This window comes from Pelophylax lessonae (genome assembly GCF_965119305.1).
Source record: "Pelophylax lessonae genome assembly, chromosome: 2".
Lineage (NCBI taxonomy): Eukaryota > Metazoa > Chordata > Amphibia > Anura > Ranidae > Pelophylax > Pelophylax lessonae.
This window is the reverse complement of record NC_138769.1, coordinates 105,621,369-105,638,333: the sequence shown is the minus strand read 5'-3', so window position 1 is coordinate 105,638,333 and position 16,965 is coordinate 105,621,369. Positions and strand designations below refer to the sequence as shown.

The 16,965-nt window shown below is 44.9% G+C and overlaps 1 long non-coding RNA gene across 1 annotated transcript; it reads right to left on the bottom strand.

Moving 5' to 3' along the window:
* Positions 1-30: 30 nt before the first annotated feature.
* On the bottom strand, positions 31-8,769 carry LOC309547414. Its single transcript, XR_014224965.1, has 4 exons — positions 8,657-8,769; positions 3,362-3,479; positions 1,727-1,822; positions 31-68 (listed from the first exon to the last, which is right to left on the bottom strand). It is a non-coding gene; the product is annotated as an uncharacterized lncRNA (long non-coding RNA).
* Between the last annotated feature and the right edge of the window lie 8,196 nt (positions 8,770-16,965).

The following is a 16,965-nucleotide window of genomic DNA, read 5'->3' as shown; positions in this document are numbered from 1 at the left end:
CTAAGTAGTGTGAAGATATCAACCACAAACCTGCAGTAGATTTGTTGTCATCAGACCCCTACCCGTATCTAAAAGAAAAAAATAAAATGAAAACAATGTCATGAGATGAGAAGTTTCACAGCGATAGAACTCCCAAAACAGTAGAACATTTTCCTGAATATCGTTTTTTGAGCAGTGAGGTAGGGGGAGCAAAACAAAGGTGAGTATGTGCTGCTGGGGAGGGTGGCATTCAAGAGAACCTGTTATTTGCACTGCATAAGAAAAGTGCAGGTTTACTTTAACCACTTTGTCACTGCTCACAAGAGCTCTACTGCGGCAAAGTGGTTTGTTATCGTCTGACGACGTAGACCTACGTCGCCAGACACTCCCGTTTCTCGGCAGCGCGTGCGCGCCGCCGGAGGCTCGCTTCCGCTGTATTCAGTCACAGCGGGAGTCGGGCCAGGGGAAGAGCAGCGGCGATCGCCGCCGCTCTTCCCCGGTCGGAGAATGGAGTCTGGAGATCCGCCCGCTTGTGTAAACAAAGCGGGCGGATCTCCTAAGTGACAGACAGGGTCAGATTGCAGGGTTCAGCATAGCTGAACCCTGGATCTGTCCTTGTGTCACTCAGTCACCTCCCCCCACACACGTTAGTAAGCACCAGGCATACATTAACCCCTCCCTCTCCAATAAAATTAACCCCTTCCCTGCCAGTGTCATTTTTACAGTAACAGTGCATATGTATAGCACTGATTACTGTAGTAATGTCACTGGTACCCCCAAAAGTGTCAAAAATGTCAGTCAAGAGTCCGATCTGTCTGCCGCAATGTCGCAGTCCCGCAAAAAAAATCTCAGAACGCCGCCATTACTCGTTAAAAAAAAAAACACCAAAAATGACAGAAATCTTTCCCTTAGTTAGTAAACGCAATAAATTTTGCGTAAACCAATCAAAATACGCTTATTGTGATTTTTTTTACCAAACATAGGTAGCAGAAAACAAATTGGCCAAAAATTTAAAAAAATTTTGATTTTTACATTTTTTGGGGGGGGGGGGGGGGATTTCATATATAAAAATGTGAAAAATATTGTTATTTTTTCAAAATTTACGCTCATTTTTTTGTTTATAGCGCAAAAAGTAAAAATCGCACAGGTGATCAAATACCACCAAAAGCAAGCTCTGTTTGTGGGAAAAAAAGGACGTAAATTTCGTTTGAGTAAGGCATTGCATGACCGCGCAATTGTCAGTTAAAGTCGCACAGTGCTGAATCGCAAAAAGTGGCCCAGAATTAAGACAGCAAAATCCTCCGGTGGTAAAGTGGTTAAGTCCACCCCTCTCAAGGAATATGTTCATTTTATGTTCACACTGCAACACCAAGGCAAACCATTCTAGGGCTTCCTTTTCCCTGTCCCAATCTGTCCAGCTATCTCCTATTCTGTACACTTTTAGGCAATCCCAGAAAACCCTTCTCTTCCGAAAGGCCAATCCTACCTCCACCTAACAACTGTATTTCCACTTTTTCCATCAGTTCATCCCCCACAGTTATTACTTTTTGTATCACTTGACCCTCCCTCTTAGATTGTAAGCTCTAACGAGCGGAGCCCTCAGATTCCTCCTGTATTTAATTGTATTGTAACTGTACTGTCTGCCCTCATGTTGTGAAGCACTATAAAAACTGTTGGCGCTATATAAATCCTGTATATTATTATTAATAATAATAATTTCCACTGACGTGCACCCTAAAAATGTTACCTGGAAAATGTGCTGTCCTTAGCTGGCTGTCACAGAAGCCCCTCTTCTTCAGCCACTTTCTCAGCTGAATGTACTGAATGTCACAGCTTTGATTCACTACAAGAAGAAAGATTATAAGCATGGTGCAGTATACAATATATAAGGTACAGTACAACTCGATTTGAAAAAAAAAAAACAAAGAGTGGGGCTGTCTGTAGGACCGGTCGGCCATCATCTGACATTTTTTATAAAGTTCCTAAAATAACTTTTACTCTTTTTGCTAAAGAAAAAAAGCTCTCCCTCTTCCCTGCTCCTCTTAGCTTCACTTTGTTACTGGGGCCTGATTTTCCATAACTTAAAAGTGTTACCAAACCCACAGTCAGTAAACGCAGTAAAATCAGCCTGTATATGCAAATAAAGCGGTAGTTTACTCTGCTTTTTAACTTTTATCTACAGGTAGCCTATAATAAGGCTTACCTGTTGTAGGTAAAATGAATATCTCCTAAACCTGCAAGGTTTAAGAGATATTCACGCTGCATGCAGCCTCTGATACCAGTCCAGCGCATCTTCCCGGACCTTCAGAGCCCCTTGCCAGAAAGTGAACTCCTGCGCACATGCGCGGGAGTGACGTCATCGCCGCTCCGGCCACTCACAGCGCTGGAGCCGCCGAACCCTGAAGAGACCCTGAGGGAACATGTCAGCTGCCTCAGCAGTGTCCAGGCGACCGTGTTGGAACTTCGTTCTAAGGTAAATATTTCATAATGTGCTTGTATGCAATGCAAACTAGCACACTATGCCACTGTCCTGCAGGGATTGTTTTGTTTTGTTTTTTGGGGGGATACAACCGCTTTAAAGCATGCTGTGGAACTTAAGGGATTGATTAAAATCATTGTGTAAAAAGGCTGTTTGATCCTGTCTTCTCTGCTCCTCCCCTTCTTTTACTGTCCACATCTTCTTCCGGTACAGAGCCTTGGGGGCACTCTGCACATGCCCAGTTTGGTATGTATTTCTGGGAGAGTGCATTTGATCGGCACAGGGCCAATCAGTACTGTCCAGACAGAGGGTCAGGAGTCATGCAGCCTCATAGGACAGTCAGAGGAGAATGAAAACTTCTCCTACAAGCTTTAACCAGTGCTCGGCAAGACACTGATTGAAGTCACAAGACTGCTATATACTGCTGATGAAAAAAGGTATTTAGCAGTTTATATTATACACACACATATATATATATATATATATATATATATATATATATATATACGTAATTCTTGTAAATGAGCAGCCCAAACCAACTGTATACATTATATATATATATATATATATATATATATATATATAATAAATGTATACAGTTGGTTTGGGCTGCTCATTCACAAGAATTACATGCAAAATAATGGTACCGCTTTCAGCACCTAAAATCCAAAAGAATCATACCACCAGGGAGGTTAAAGATCATAGAGTGCATGAGGTCTGAAGGTCAGGTATCTGCAGAAAGGTAGACCTTTAATAACGGGTAGGAATCGTTGGTGTGCTTATGAAGGCATCAGCTGCCCAAACATGGTGTGATGGATCCCATTCTGATTAGTTCTCCTCTTCCCACTATAAAATCTTTGGCCTTAGCCACTCTGCGGAACAAAACAGAGCCTGCCCTTTTACCTGAAGATACTTCCAGATTTTTCCGTTTCCTCCTTCGGCCTGTGCGTCCTTTATTCTTCTTCATATCGACTCTACAGGGTAGATGTATAGACCTCACGTAGAAGAACCACTGACTAGCCTGAAATACAGAACAGATTTTATTTCAATTATATATTACTACAAGTTAAAGTGTTATATATTACTACATGTTAAAGGGGAAAAAGAAAAAAAAAATGGTGAACAGGCAGAATTTATAATGCAGAGGAGACATAAAAGTTTCCTGCCAACCTTCTAGTGATCGACCGATATAGTTTTTTTTTTGTGGATATCGATATTTTGGTCATCGCATATCGGTATCGGCCGATATTTTCGTACATTAAAAAAAAAACATTTTTATTTTTTTATTTTGTTTTTACAGGTACTCTTGTGGAGGGATCTGGGGGTCTAAAAGAACCCCAAACCCCTCCTCTGCACTTAGTGCAGATCGGTCCTTGATATATCGGCTTTGCCGATAATCGGTCGATCTCTACTGCCTACCTTCCTGGCCACCCAAAACTCTAAACTGATGACCTGTAGGGGCTTTTAAACTGTCACCTATGGAAAATTTAGGGTGCTGACGTTTGTCGCCGTTTTACAGGTGTATGCAATGTTAAGGTTTAAAGAGGTATTGCACCAAGACCAAAAATCTATTGTATTACAGCTTACCAATCATTAAGATGTGGTGGATGCATCAGTTTTCTTTTCTTTGGTTTTTCCTGTTTTCACCTGATAATCTGGCCAGTATAACACACCTCCTGTACTAGTGAAACTCAACTCTGGAAGAATGAGAACAGGAGGCATAGCAGACAGCAGCATTATCAGTCTGGGAGGGAGGGGACTGGTTGGAGGGCAGAAAAAATGTGCGGTTGAGACGCATTTTTGATACCCTCTAACAGCCCCCCCCCCCCCCCAAGCTGCAGTAGGCAGCGAGTGTTGACCCATACACGCAAGTCAATGGGGAAGCACCACAAATGCCCCACAACCACGTGCAATGCACAAGGTTGCGGCGTAATTGTCAGCCCAAATGGGGTTAAAACAGGTGGTGTGGATGCGTCGCAACACTTCCTCAACGCCTGTCAGTAGAGTCCGGAGCTTCACAGGCAAGGGAGATTTAGACGTATGTCTAAATCTACCCTTAAGCTCCGTTCACACCTGGGCAATTTAAAATCACGGCAAATTGCAGGGCGTGTGCAATGCCATTACTTCTTAATGGCGCCCCAACAGCGCCGCGATTTTGCCATGATAAATCGTGCTGCAATTGTGTCAAATCGTAATGCGTGATGTTTGTTGTTCAAATAGAGCAGAAGCTTTTTTTGAACGACAATGTCACACGTTGCAATTTATCGCGTGACAATTGCTGCAAAAACGTGGCGCCATTGGGGCACTATTAGGAAGTAATGGCAAAACAAACGCGTCCCGCGTTTTGCCACAGTTGGAAATCACGGGCAGAATGTAGGCAATTCTTCACGCAATTTAAATCACCCAGGTGTGAAACGGAGCCTAAGGCCCTTTCACACATGGGAGTCTGTCGGCGGACTCCGTTTTTCTCAGCGGGGGATCGACCTGCCAATCCCCCACTGAGCAGGCGGATGGCAGCTCTGTCTCCGCGCTGTGTGCTGAGACAGAGCTGTCAGGTCCCCGCTGTTCTCTATGGGGGAATCAGAAGAGAACGGACTGCCTGTCCGTTTTCATCCAATCTGATCTGCCAGACGGATGGAAAATAGGGTTTCCATCTGTCCAGATTTGACAGACCCCGATCAGATGTCAGCGGCCATGTCTCCGCTGACATCCGATGCCCCATGGAGATGCATGGGGCATCTGTTCAGATCCGCCTGAAAAACTGACAGGCGGATCTGAACGGTCCGCTAGTGTGAAAGGGGCCTTAGATGTATTAGCAGATTTAGATACAATAACAAATTGAAGCCAAACTCCAGCTCACACTTTATAATCAAGCAAACATTTTGTTTTTCTTTTGGGATAAAGGTTTCGCATAAATAAATAAATGCTGATCATTGTAAGCACCCCTGTCAATGTTAAGTGGTTTTGTCTCATCCATGTAAACTGATATACACTGCTCAGAAAATTAAAGGAACACTTTGAAAACACATCAGATCTCAATGGGGAAAAAATATTATGCTGGATATCTATACTGATATGGACTGAGTAATGTGTTAGGAAGGAAAAGATGTCACATAGTTTTATGGAAATTAAAATTATCACCCTACAGAGGGCTGAATTCAAAGACACCCCAAAAATCAAAGTGAAAAAATGATGAAGCAGGCTAGTCCATTTTGCTGAAATTTCATTGCAGCAACTAAAAATGGTACTCAGTAGTTTGTATGGCCCCCAGGTGCTTGTATGCATGCCTGACAACATCGGGGCATGCTCCTAATGGGACAACGGATGGTGTCCTGGGGTATTTCCTCCCAGATCTAGACCAGGGCATCACTGAGCTCCTGAACAGACTGAGGTGCAACCTGGCAGTGTCGGATGGACAGAAACATAATTTCCCACAGGTGTTCTATTGGATTTAGGTCAGGCAAGCGTGGGGCCATTCAATGGTATCAATTTGTTCATCCTCAAGAACTGTCTGCATACTCGCGCCACATGAGGCTGGGCATTGTTGTGCACCAGAAGTAACCCAGGACCCACTGCACCAGTGTAGGGTCTGACAATGGGTCCAAGGATTTCATGCTGATACCTAATGGCAGTCAGCGTGCCATTGACTAGCCTGTAGAGGTCTGTGCGTCCCTCCATGGATATGCCTCCCCAGACAATCACTGACCCACCACCAAACCGGTCATGCTGAACGATATTACAGGCAGCATAACGTTCTTCACGGCTTCTCCAGGCCCTTTCACGTCTGTCACATGTGCTCAGGGTGAACCTGCTCTCATCTGTGAAAAGCACAGGGCGCCAGTGGGGGACCTGCCAGTTCTGGTGTTCAATGCCAAATGCCAATCGAGCGCCATGGTGCCGGACAGTAAGTACAGAGCCCACTAGATGTTGGGTCCTCAGGCCACCCTAATGAAGTCTCTTTTTGATTGTTTGGTCAGAGACATTCACACCAGCTCATCCTGTTCCTCCTTGCACAAAGGAGCAGATACCGGTCCTGCTGATGGGTTAAGGACCTTCTATGGCCCTGTCCAGCTCTCCTAGAGTAATAGCGTCTCCTGGAATCTCCTCTGTGCTCTTGAGACTGTGCTGGGAGACAGAAAACCTTCTGGCAATGGCACGTATTGATGTGCCATCCTGGAGGAGTTGGACTGCCTGTGCAACCTCTTTAGGGTCCAGGTATTGCCTACCAGTAGTGACACTGACCCTAGCCAAATGCAAATCTAGTGAACAGTCAGAAAAGATGAGTGGGAAAAAAATGTCAGTCGCCCTACCTGTAAAACCATTCCTATTTTGGAGGTTGTCTCATTGTTGCCCATCCAGTGCATTAGTTGTTATTTCATTAACACCAAAGCAGCTAAAACTGATTAACAACCTCCTCTGCTACTTAACTGACCAGATCAATATCCCAGGAGTTTAACTGACTTGATACTGTACTCTGATTAAAAAGTGTTCCTTTAATTTTTTTGTAGAATTTCAAAGAAACTCAAGTGGTTGGGGTGTCATTGCCACCATCCCTTCTTACACTGTTATGGACCAACTCCTCTTTGAGTGGGATTTATAGGCAATTATACAACCATATGTATCAATTATACAACCATATGTATCAATTATACAACCATATGTATATCAAAAAAAAATAATTTATTGTCACTTGCAGTTAAAATATTTTTTTTTTTAGCATATGCAGAAAGCTATACAAAATGCCATTGAATACATTGTGTATAAAGTGTCAGACCATGACATGTAGGTACATACAATGACTAGAAATAGTGGCGTTTCCCTTTAATTTTTTTGAGCAGTGTATTTTGCTAGAGAGCTTGAAAAAACCAACAGACTTGCTGGCTGGATCACCAGATAAAAATACTGCAGAGGAAAGAAAGCTCAGAAAAAGAAAACAAATGCAGTCATCACATCTAAGTCCCGGTTCACACTGAGGCGACCTGTGAGGCGACCTGGTCGCCTCACAGGTCGCCTCCCATAGGGAAGCTGCGGACCCATTCTAATAGGAGCGACACAAGTCGCTCCGACTTAGAAAAAGGGTCCGGAGCTTCTTTGGGGCGACCAGGAGGCGACCGCCATAGATTTCAATGTTATAAAGTCCGTGGTGGCCGCTCCGAGGTTGCGGTGCGCTGCTCGCACCGCTACCTCGGAGGTCGCGGTGCGAAGTAGCGTCGCCCCTATGTGAACGGGGCCTTAGAATTGGTAAACTGCAAAATAATAAATGTTTGCTTTTGGGTTTAGCACTGCTTTAATATGTTGGGTATCTATTTACTCGGCGCAACCTTATCTTTTTTATTTTACCAAAAATCCGGTAATATATATTGCGTTTATATGCCCTAAAGTTTAGTGTATTCTTGCGTTTTGTAAACTGTTGTGCTGTTGTGTTACATAAAAAATTGTAATTGTCACTATTGTATTCTCTGGGGTGTCTGTTTTCAAAAAATATTTAATGTTTTGTAGGTTTTACATATTCTTCAGGCCTAAAGGCTCGGTTGACATTGGTGCGATGCGGGAACCCTGCGAACCCACTGCGGGTTCCCGCATCGCACCCGACTCGCAGGCAGTTCACACTGCCATATGCGAACTGCTGGGAGTGTTAATACAAAGTTAATGACACCCCCAGGCCAGTTTGCATATCGCAGTGCCAACTGTCAAGTCGGACAGGAATCGGATTGCATAGGTGTGAAGACCCTTGCGATTTGATTCTGGTGCGGAGCAAAAAAAGGGTCCTGCACAACTTTGGTCCGATTGCGATGCGAATTTAGCCATACAATCTGTATGGCTGACTTTGCATCGCACAGACATCACATGTGATTTGCACAGCAGTGCGGTGCGATTCACATGCAATGTCTGACATCGCTACAGTGTGCAAAAACAGCTTTGGTAGCAATAGGGTTAAGGATGACAACACTGATGAGAATGATTTACAGAGCCCCTGCTGGGGCCCTTCGCCTGCATAGTCACTTTTATTCAAAACATGAATTTATTCTTCAAGTAAAAGTAATTTATGTCTGTACATGTTATATAGTATACTATATTTATAGTACATGGTAAGTGTAAGGTGTGATGTTTAATAGATAATGTGAATAATAGCTGTTTTAAACTTTTTTTATCCATTTAAAAAGCAAGACACCGAGTCCCAACCATGCAAAAGTGTACCTCTTAGACAGGCTATGTCCTCTGGGATGGTGGGGAGGAGAGGGCTCATACCCGGTCACAGCACGTCTGCTTGCTGTATATACATTCACTTCTATATGTACAGGAGAGAGAGAGAGAAGACCACACGTGGGAGACATACTTCCACTTCCGGGTTGCTGCTCTAAGCGCCGTTATCTATTGGTTGTTCAGTCATGACATCGCTGACACTAGTAACAGTTCCTATCTACTTCTTCTACACAGAGTGTCCTCAGTACAGGAGGCGGCCATTTTCCCTGAGCTTTCCACTCATTGACCTGTAATTGATATAGAAAAAACAACAAATATATGAATAGTGATATAAATTTGCAGCTTTTACTAATAATATTACTATTATGTACAGTAGCCTGCAGCACTTTTTAAAAAACAGCATATACCGTGCAGTTACCTCACGCGGGGCGTATGAATCTGTGCCCCATATTAGGGCCGTTATTCTATCAGAATAGCCCTACTTATCAGATTCTGCTACCGGAAGTGACATGCGGACTAGAATAACTTACTGCGCATGTACCATGCGTTCCAACATGGCCGCTATGAGTTCCAATAGGTTTCCTAATGTGACAGAACACGAAGCAGCGGTGTACATCTTCTTAACCCACGCAAATCTTGAATTTTACATTTATTTTAGCAGTAAACTCACCTTATAGACTGAAATAGACTGTTTCACCGCGACCAAGTGAAATAATCTATTTCATTATATAATCAGTTTGTCGCTGAGCAGTGTGGGGTGTACCAAGATGGCCATCGCCACCTTCTGCCTGCAGGTTTCTCGCTATATTTACTATAATACAATAATAATAGAAATGTATTACTGTGATTCTGTCTATAAGGTGAGTTTACTGCAAAAATAAATGTGAAATTCAGGAATTGGCTGCGTGTAAGAAGATGTCCGCTGTTGTAAAATTTTGTCGGACCCGTGAAAAAATCGGACCTCGTCACTTCCGGTGATAGAGCATCACAAAACAGCGGATGGGAGTCGTCAGTGCGCATGCGCAGAAGACATTTTTCGAGGTTTGGCAAAATTATAACAGAGAGCGGACAGCTGATTGAGAGGAGGCGGGGCTGAGGTGCGACGGAGGACGGAGGACACATATGTAGAGCTGGTGGAGGAGGCGGGACGGAGGTGCGGCCGTGTAATATATGCAGGACTTTAGCGACTCCTTATGTTTTATGATCTTTAGCAATTATCGTATTATTTATCCTTAGGATTTCATTACATTTAGTATTTCTTATTTTGTATTATATAAATAGTAAATGTAATGAAATCCTAAGGATAAATAATACGATAATTGCTAAAGATAATAAAACAAGAAGTCGCTAAAGTCCTGCATTTATTACACGGCCGCACCTCCGTCCCGCCTCCTCTCCCGCCTCCTCTATTCAGCTCTGCAGATGACGCGGCGGTGTCTTCTGTCCCACCTCAGCCCCGCCTCCTCTCATTCAGCTGCCCGCTATGTGTTATAAGTTTACCAAACCAAGATAATGTCTTATGCGCATGCGCACTTCAGACTCCTATCACCGGAAGTGACGAGGTCCGATTTTTTCACGGGTCCGAGAAAATTTTAGAACACCGCCTCTGCTTTGTGTTCTGTCACATTAGGAAACCTATTGGAACGCATAGCGGCCATGTTGGAACGCATGGTACATGTGCAGTAAGTTGTTCTAGTCCGTAACGTCACTTCCGGCAGAAGAATCTGATAGGTAGCGCTATTCTGCAGGGCCGGTGCAAGGATTTTTGACACCCTAGGCGAAACTTAATTTTGCCGCCCCCATTGGCTCCGCCCCTGACTCCACCCCTTTGTCAGTGTTAAATGGTTTTATTTAACCCTCTAACTGCTACATCTGCAAGACGGCTTGTTCTTTTAAAAAACGATTGACTTACTAGTAGGATCGGTATGTGAAAACAAAAGCGAGAAAACCTAAAAGCAAGAAAGAAAACTAATGCAGGCACCCATCTAAGAACTAGTAAGCTGCAGTACAATAAATATTTTGCTTTACTTTACCACTTGCCGACCACCCGCCGCAGTTTTACTGCGACAGGCTGGCTAGGCTGCGCAAAACAACATAGCTCTATGTCAATCGTGCGTGTGGTGCTGGGGGCAAGCACGTACTGCCGTTGGTGCACTCCCCTACTAGGCAGCATGGATGCCAATCCACGGGACAGGCGGTCGTGAATGCAGATGGGCACCCGCAATTGTTCCCCACTGAGAGAGAAGAACGGTCGGCTGTTGTAAACACATCTGACCGTTCTTCTCTCTGGAATGATCACAGAGCCCCTGTGATCCTTCTATATAGGATCACATGTCTCTATGGTAATTTCAGAAGCCACCCCCCATACAGTTAGAATCACTTCCCTAGGCTTACATTTAACCCTTTGATCACCCTGGGTTAACCTCTTCCCTGCCAGTCTAATTATTACAGTAACAGTGCATATTTTTAGCACTGATTACTGTAGTAATGTCACGGGTACCCCCAAAAGTGTCAAAAATGTCAGTTAGGGGTCCGATCTGTCCGCCGCAATCTTGCAGTCCCGCTAAAAATCGCAGATCGCCGCCATTGCTAGTAAAAAATATATAAATAAAAATGACATAAATCTTTCCCCTAGTTTGTAGACGCGATAACTTTTGCGTAAACCAATCAGAATTCGCTTATTGCGATTTTCTTTTACCAACAATATGTAGCAGAAAACAAATTGGCCTAAAAGGATCAAAAATTTAGATTTTTACATTTTTTTTGGGAATGTTATATAGCAGAATGTGAAAAATATTGTTTTTTTTTTCAGAATTGTCGCTCTTTGTTTATAGCACAAAAAAAAAAAATCGCACAGGTGATCAAATACCACCAAAAGAAAGCTCTGTTTGTGGGAAACAAAGGACATTCATTTTATTTCGGTACAGTGTCGCATGACTGCGCAATTGTCAGTTAAAATAATGCAGTGCCAAATCGCAAAATATGGCCTGGTCATTAAGGGGGCAAATCCTTCTTGTCCAGAAGTGGTTAATATCACTTTAAGTGCTGGTTCACACTTGTGTGATGTCAGACATCGCATGCGATTCACACCACATTGCTGCCCAGGTCACATGCGATGTCTGTGTGATGTGATTTCAGCCATACAAACTGTAAGGCTGAAATCGCATCACATTTGCACCAAAATGGTGCAAGTCTCAATTTTTGGTCCACACTGGAATTGGATCGCATGGATGTTCACACCTATGCGATCTGATTCCTGCACCATTTCACAGTTTGCACTGCGATCTTTGAACCAATCTGGGGGGTGTCATTAACCTTACATTGACATCCCCAGCGATTCACAGATCTCAGTGTGAACCAGTGTGCAATTCTGGTGCAATGTGGGAACCGGCACTGAATCGCAGGGTTTCCTGCATTGTACCAGTGTGAATCGGGACTAAGGTCTGGTTCACATTTGTGCGATGCGGGAACGCTGTGAATATGCAGCCTGTTCCCGCATCGCATCTGCACCTCTGGCAGTTCACACTGCCATATGCGATACGCAGGGGGTGTCAATTAAATGTTAACGACACCCCCAGTTTGATCGCATATCGCAGTATGATCTGACAGTTCACACAGGATCAGATCGCACAACTGTGAACCACTGTGCGATCCGATCCTGAGGCATCTCAAAAAATGCCTCCTGTGCGAGTTTGCTGCGGATCCGCTGCGAATTCAGCCATACAAAGTGTATACAAAGTGCATGGCTGAATTCGCATCCGCACATCAGATCGCATGTAATGAAGGAGCAGTGCGCTCCGAATTACATGCGATCAGCGCATCCGCACAAATGTGAACCAGGGCTTATACATAGGGAGATGATGGGAAGGAGTTTATTAACATTAACAGAAAGGGGTAAAGGGATTTCCAGTACTGGCAAAGACAGAGAGAGAAGGGGGGGGGGGGAGAGGGGTGACAGGTAGAGAGGGGGAGGGTGGAGAAGAGAGAGGGGGGGGGAGAGGGGGGGGAGAAGGGTGACAGGTAGAGAGGGGGGGTGGAGAAGAGAGAGGGGGGGGAGAGAAGGGGGGGGGGAGAAGGGTGACAGGTAGAGAGGGGGAGGGTGGAGAAGAGAGAGGGGGGGGAGAGAAGGGGGGGGAGAAGGGTGACAGGTAGAGAGGGGGGGTGGAGAAGAGAGAGGGGGGGGGGAGAAGGGTGACAGGTAGAGAGGGGGGGTGGAGAAGAGAGAGGGGGGGGGGAGAAGGGTGACAGGTAGAGAGGGGGGGTGGAGAAGGGGGGGGCAAGGTCTGGAGGGTCTGGTCCGTGAAGTGTTACCTCATGTGGAGTGATCCTCGGGCTCTTTCAGCAGTTTCTCAGTGTAAAGTGTCAGCTCGGCTTTTTAATCTTCCCGCCCACCTTCCTTCACAGACGGAGCTCAGCACACAGGAGGGGGAGGGGGGAGAAGAGATGTGTGAAGCCCAGGGCACGCTGCAGCCAGTGAGAGATACACAGAGAGTGACAGACTGTCACCTCTCTCTCTCACTCACTGATGATCATAGAAGCGCGGCACCGGCCGCCTCTGTTCTTCTCGCACATCGCAGACTGTCAGGGACTCGGAGGGGAGACCCTGATCAGTCTGCAGAGCCGAATGGAGAGGAGAGGGACATACTAAGAGGGGGAAATCAGCGGCAAGGCGCCCCACAGGCAGTGCGCTCTAGGCGATTGCCTAACTCGCCTAGTGGTAGCGCCGGCCCTGCTATTCTGACAGAACAGGGCATGGGAATCTGTGCCCCATCAGCATAGGTGCCAACTGTCCCGTTTTTGGCGGGACAGTCCCGCCAAATAGGACTTTGTCCCGGGAAATATAAACTTGTCCCGTTGTTCTAATTGCGGTCTGACATCATCTTGTCCCTGCGCTCACTCTCAGTGAGTCCACAGTCCAGCCGTCATTATCTTCTTGCCTTCCTGCTCAGGATGGCCGGTGGGCGCCCTGTGATTGGGCGAACTGTGGTGGGGGCTGGCCTCTGACTGTGCCTGTCGAATGGTAACTTCGGGTACGCCCCGCCCCCGCCCCGCCCTCTTACTCAGCGCGCTCAGAGCAGACACTCAAAGGCTGCAGTCGGTCGTCCTCTGAAGAAGATTGAAGAAGAAGAACATTCCTCAACTGTGAGTCAGACAGTGCAGTGCCTCAGCTGCCTGCAGATTTCTTTACAGACTCGATGGAGGAGACAAGGAGAAAGCAGAGTGAGTCAGACTCACTGTCTGTCAGTAATGTTTGTAGAGTCATTGGGGAAGAAAAAGATAGATTAGACTAGAGAAAATGAGGGGATGCCTGCCCTGGGATGCTAGAGAGGAGCAAAGTCTCAGCAGTGCCATAAAACAAGAATTCTGTCTGGAAGAGAGATAGGGAAGTAGCTATCTCTGTATTCTCTCCCTGTTCCCTATCTCTCTTCCAGACAGAATTTTTGTTTTATGGCACTGCTGAGACTTTGCTCCTCTCTAGCATCCCAGGGCAGGCATCCCCTCATTTTCTCCAATATCTCTCTTTTTCTTCCCCACTCTTCTCTAATAAACAGCACTCTGCTCTCTTCTTCTATAAAGAATTGTGAGTGTATGCCCTCACGTGAACGCGCCTAGGATTCTAATAAAGTGTATATGTGCAACTGTGATAAATAAATAATTGTAATTTAAATAATTTTTTTTGAGCCGCTAGTCAAAAACAACGAGTAGTTGTGTGCTTGGTGAGTGAAGGGGGGAGACAGCACTCAAAAGATACCACAATATCCTAATTCACATCATAAAGTGCAAATGATACATAATTCATAAAACTGCAAATAAAAACACACACTTAGAAATATTATGAAAAGTGAACCCCCAACGGGTTCTTCAGAGTGCTGAAATTAATAAAATTACTGTGCTTGACAAAGTTCAGTTTTAAATACTGGTGCAATAAACCAAAAATTCCAAAGTGCTATGTGCTCAGTGCAAAAAAAGGAGGGGATGTCCACATGCAGGATCGAAACACTGGGGGGAATCCGCCACCACGTTATGTACCCACTTACCAGATGACCCCTTGGGGTCTAGTTCAGGTAAATGGTCTTTGGAATGGTTCCCAGATAATCCACAACCATTCCTTTGTGTAGGTCCCACTAGGATGTGTATGAGGATTTACTACACTGCACAGACACAGACATTGTGTCCCAATTAAAAGCAATGGCAATGGATGTATGGAACGTCTGTGCATCCCTGTGTGGGTGAACAAGACCCTCACATAGGGCATTAACCACTTGACCTCATTTACCCTCCTTCCTGACCAGGCCATTTTTTGCGATACGTCACTGTGTTACTTTGCACCATCATGCAACGCTGAACCCAAATAAGATTTATGTCCTTTTTTTCCACAAATAAAGTTGTCATTTGATGTTATTTGACTACCCCTGGGTTTTTTATTTTTTGCGCTATAAACAAAAAAACTGACAATTTTGAAAAATAATCAATATTTTTTACTTTGTGCTACAAAACATATCCAATTAAAAAAAAAAAAAAATTGGCATAAATTTAAGCCAATGTGTATTCTGCTACATATTTTTGGTAAAAAAAATCCCAATAGGCATATCTTGATTGGTTCGCACAAAAGTTATAGCATCTACAAACCATGTATGTATACTGGAAAACATTATTTTATACTAGTAATCGCGTCGATTAGTGACTTACAACGGGACTGCAATATTGCAGTGGACAATCTGACACTCACTGACACCTTTGAAACTTTGTGGGAACCAGAGATACTAATACAGTGATCAGTGCTAAAAATTTGCCATGGCACTGTACTAATTACACTGACTGAGAAGGGGTTAAATATCTAGGGCAATCAAAGGGTTAAATGTGTGCCTAGCCAGTGTTTTTGTGTACACAGTGTGCTGCTTTCACTAAGGGATGTGCTAGATTTTATTCCCTACTTAGCAGGTAAACAAAACCCAGCACATCCCTGCTGACATGACAGGATGGAGCTCTGCATTGTTTACACATGCAGAGCTCCATCCAGTCTGTTTCCTCACCACTCAGCGGGTGCCAGCGGCCAGCCATTGGCCAGTGCCTGCTGATCCGCTTCTGCTGTGACCAATCACAGCAGAAGCGGTGGCCAGCAACACATGCGTGCCCCCTACCCAGAAGTGTATAATCATATATACTGTAATAATGTGATTCTGCTCAGAACAGCCGCCCTGTAGCAGTAATCTGCTATAGGGTGGTCTTAAAGTGGTTAATATTAGCATTATGTAACCTGTAGCACTTTTTAAAAAAAACAGTTCTTAGGCGTTTGCTTTGCGTTTTATTGATGAATAATGCCCCTGCTATACGTCATTCATGTACCTCCTGAAACCTGACTGGAATACTACCAGAGTCCAGCGGGACTGCGACATTGCGGCGGACAGATCGGACACCTAACTGACATGTTTTACACTTTTGGGGGGGCCAGTGACATTACTACAGTAATTAGTGCTAAAAATATGCACTGTTACAGTAAAAATGTACACTGGCAGGAAAGAGGTTAACACAGTGGTGCTCAAAGGGTTAAGTGTGAGCCTAGTTTTCTAACTGTATAGGGGATGGGCTTGTGAAATAACCATAGAGACCTGTGATCCTATAAAGGAGGAATACAGGCGCTCTGTGATAATTTCAGAGAGAACAACGGTCTGCTGTGTTTACAACAGCTGACCGTCCTTCTCTCTCAGCGGGGAGCGATCGCGGGTGCCTGGCAGCAATCGCGGCCGCCGGCCCCATGGATCGGCTTCCCCGCTGCGACGGGAGGTCGGGAACCGGTTAAATTCGTTACTATTGTAATTCCGTTATTCGGATACATACGAAATTTCAAAATGGCAAAAAAAATGTGTCCGAATTTCGATGTGGAATGAAAGGAAAAGGGGCATATAATTATGCCCCCAATTTTCCTCATGGGATAGTGACAGGGCCGTTTAGGTTGTTAGGCCTATACCATAGCTAATAAATAGGTATAGTGTCCCTGAGGCAAGGGTCAGCTGAACTCTTGACCTTGTTTCAAATCTGCTGCCTCTTTCCCGCTCAATTAGACTGTATCTGGGGAGATTAAGTTGTCCCCCTGTCTTTACAGGGGAGATTTGAGCTTTTACTCCTCTTCCCGCTCAAATTTGCCGCCCAAACTGCTAGCCAGTTCTTTCCAGAACCCAGATTTAGGGCTATTTAAGGAGCTCCTCGGTAGCCGATTCCTCAGACCACCTCAGCAAGATCAAAGAAGCTGTTGGCGTTTCGGGTTATTCCCAGGATAAGAAGTGGTTCCTGTCATCGGAAGG